The 3,576-nt window shown below is 29.7% G+C and overlaps 1 long non-coding RNA gene across 1 annotated transcript; it reads right to left on the bottom strand.

Moving 5' to 3' along the window:
- Positions 1 to 357: 357 nt before the first annotated feature.
- Positions 358 to 1,803, bottom strand: LOC102604996 (uncharacterized). Its single transcript, XR_001474846.1, has 2 exons — positions 1,586 to 1,803; positions 358 to 766 (listed from the first exon to the last, which is right to left on the bottom strand). It is a non-coding gene; the product is annotated as an uncharacterized lncRNA (long non-coding RNA).
- Positions 1,804 to 3,576: the final 1,773 nt, after the last annotated feature.

Raw genomic sequence — 3,576 nt, 5'->3', positions numbered from 1 at the left:
CATCAATAGTTGAAAATACACCCGAACTATTAGGTGTTCACTTTTCCTTTCTGAATTGTCATTAACTATTTATCAAAACACATCTAAATTTCCTACTTGAATTATTCCCAATAGTTGAAAATACACCTGAACTATCAGTTGTTCCTCTTTCCTACTTGAATTATTCCCAATAGTTGAAAATACACCTAAACTATCAATCGTTTTCTTTTCCTATTTGAACTATCACCGATAGTTGAAAATACACTTACTATCAGTTGCTCCCTTTTCCTATTTGAACTATCACCGATAGTTGAGATGTGTTTTGATAAATAGTTATTTATAGTTCAAATAGAAAGAATGAACGTCTGATACTTGAGGTAAGAAACTCGCAAAGTGTTTTTTTCATCATTATCTCTGAAGAAATATATACATGTCAACTAATTAACTAACTCAAAGTTGTGCATAAAATGCATTAACAAACCAAGATATTGTTCACTAGTTTAATTACCTTCCTACTCTTAAGTTAGAAAAGAAAAAAGAAAAGAATATTGTATTAGAAGATCAACATTTCAAGGATGAAAATACTTAGTTCCACATTTGCATTTCCATGAAAGGAGATAATAGCCTTCATCTTCTCTAGATGTTATTGTTTTTAAACCTTTGTTTGTATGTGGAGGAATAACAAGTGTAGCAATGCAAGGTCTGCATCCTTTGCATCTATTAACACACTTTGGTGGACTTGATCCCAACATCACCATTCTCATTTGTTTCCTTTCTTCAATTCTTCCTATAACATACACAACAATTTCAATTTCAATCTCTCTTTTTTTCCCAGAGAAATAAGTGGCTCACGAGGAAGTGGAAGAAACATATTATATTTGATCTTTATGTTCCGTGCACAAGTCATCACGCGTTAGGATTAACATATGCTTCTTATTTAGCCATATATACATAATGTTGTAATGAAACTTCTTCTAAATTAAATCGTTTTTAAACTGCAAAGACGGATCTAGGATTTTAAGTTAATCACAAAGGCAGAGTCACTACACCCACTATCATGCTGTTGCACTGAGATTCATTTTGTATATATGTAAAGTATAGTTTTAAAAAAATTTAACATTATAAATAGTAGTTCAAGTGGAAAGCAACAACATATAGTAACAAACTATTTAATATTAATTAATAGTGTTGATGGTCAAAACCTATCATTTTTCACGAGCTTCACATCTCAAATATTACGTGTCTTTTTTCTATCTGAACTATCTTTATCTATGTATTAAAACACACCTCAAAGCTAATTAGGCTAATTATCAATTGTTCACGTTTCCTATTTGAACCATTACCTAAGTGTGATTTTAATACACAGATAGTGATAGTTCAGATAGAAAAAGGGAATAAATGTGAAACTTACTAGATAGTTAAGGAGTAAAACTTAAGAACTGATATATTTTAGATTGAACTTTCCAATTAGTACCTATCATGAGTAAGCTAGTAGATAAAAAGAAAGATTAAAGAATCAATATACCCTTTTTCAAATTCAATGAATGGAAAAAAAGAGAAAAAAAGTTTAAAAGAGAGAGTGATAAGAAGATAAAAATTGTTTTACCTGATATAGAAGCAAGGAATGTGAAAGAATAGATGAGCATCACAATGATTAGTCCATTTGAGTAGATATTAATGGATGAAGCCATCACCCAATCTTGTCCCAAATTTTCACAACATGAAAAATGAAACACAATTTCTATAGACCCTCTTTCACACCAAGTGTGTTGGGAAGAATTTGGAAGAGTCTAACTCTATATATCAATATAGCTCTAGCTATAGTTTTCTATAAAGACAAAAATGGAGCTTTAAAGGGACTCCCAACACCTATCTTAGTAGGGTCAAGGGCCAAATACAGTGAACTATTTAAAATAGGTAACTTTATCCTATTATATTTTTTATACTCTAAAATGAACGACAAGGATTATGGTGGAGAGCTAAGTACTTCTTCTTCCATAATTAAAAGTCTTGATTCGACTTGTTCGGATACGGAGTCGTCTTTGTTACAGAGTGCTTTACCCTTTATATGGGACTTTTCGGCGCGAATTTAGATTTAATCGAGTTCTAATGGATATCGAACACCGATTGAAAAATAAAAATAAAAAAACTCATAAATATCTTTATCGTTAATCAACTAGTTAAAAAACAACCTTCAACTAGTCATATAACATACAATACTCTTCTTACTAACCGTTGCTCCATAACAAAAATAAAATGTTAATTTTAAGGACTTCCAAATTTCTATAACGATCAATGAAATGAATGAAAATTATAAAAAATGAGCATTCAAATATTAGAAGAAACATAAAGAATTAGCAAATTATTTTTTATTTGTCTAAGTAAAAGAGTTATTTAGTACATTACTTCTTAATAGCAGAGACAAAAATTTACAGTAGAGATTCATCATTTATGATAAGATATAACATATTTTCAATAAAATAGTCTGGATTTCATCTCTTTTTAAAAAAAAAAAAAAATGAAAAGAAGGGGCCCCACCACAAAGAAACTCTGATTTTTCCTAATTGAGAAAACAGTAATGCTGACTCTATTTATTTTCAGTGTGAATGACAGTAGTGACAATTTGAAGCAACAGGTTCTCAAATTATTGAAGTACAAACACAACTTTATTTTATTTTTCACCTTATTATCACATGTAATATCAGCCTTTGGTTGTGGAATTGTCCAATCCCCCTACTTGAATTCTTTGTCATTTTTTTTTTTTCTTTGCTATCTCTTTGCCATACAAGGACATGACAGTTGACTAAAGATATGAAATACTTATATCTTTTAAACTGTGGGCTATGGGGTGTGATGCAAAAATCCAATAATACAATTGCACACTTTAAATAAAAATAAAAATATTTGAATTAAGATATATTTTGATTGATCATCTGAACATATGATAAATATTGTATCCACTTGAGTTTCAAACGTTTGTTACATAGATGATTAAGTAAATTAAATCACTTAAACTATGTTACCACCGATCCAATTTTATGCATTAGCTTCAATAGATAGTAAAATCTTATAAGGTGTGTTTCGATTTGTGTTGATGTGGATAGTTAAGCAATTAACGTGTCATATTTTATGTCACATAGCAAATTGGAGGTATATTTAAATTTAGTTAGTTAAGTATGTGAATATTTATAAGGCTACCAATAATTCGAAGACGAAACTAATAAGTTATACCAAATTTAAAGGTGTTTTTAATATTTCTGTAAAAGCCTTTACAAAAGAATACAGTATTTTGAGCAGTATTTTTGAATGTTGTCTCTTTATTAGTAGGTTTTTTGTAATTTCTTTTTTATTGTAGCACCAGAGGATATTGTACAGTAGACGAAACTGCTCCTCCCATAATCAGAGATTTCAGGTTTGAGCTTGTGGTATAAAAAAATCCTTAGTGGGAGCGTTTTTCCTCAAATGGAACTCTACACAGCGCGAATTTAAAATAATTAGACTCAAATATAAATATTAAACCCCGAATGAAAAATCGAAAAAAATAATACTAAATTGCATGTAACTGCAGCAGGCTTTCACAAAGATGCTAAAAATATT

Source organism: Solanum tuberosum, unplaced genomic scaffold (genome assembly GCF_000226075.1).
Source record: "Solanum tuberosum cultivar DM 1-3 516 R44 unplaced genomic scaffold, SolTub_3.0 scf00272, whole genome shotgun sequence".
NCBI classification, from domain to species: Eukaryota; Viridiplantae; Streptophyta; class Magnoliopsida; order Solanales; family Solanaceae; genus Solanum; species Solanum tuberosum.
This window is presented reverse-complemented; position numbering and strand designations above follow the sequence as displayed.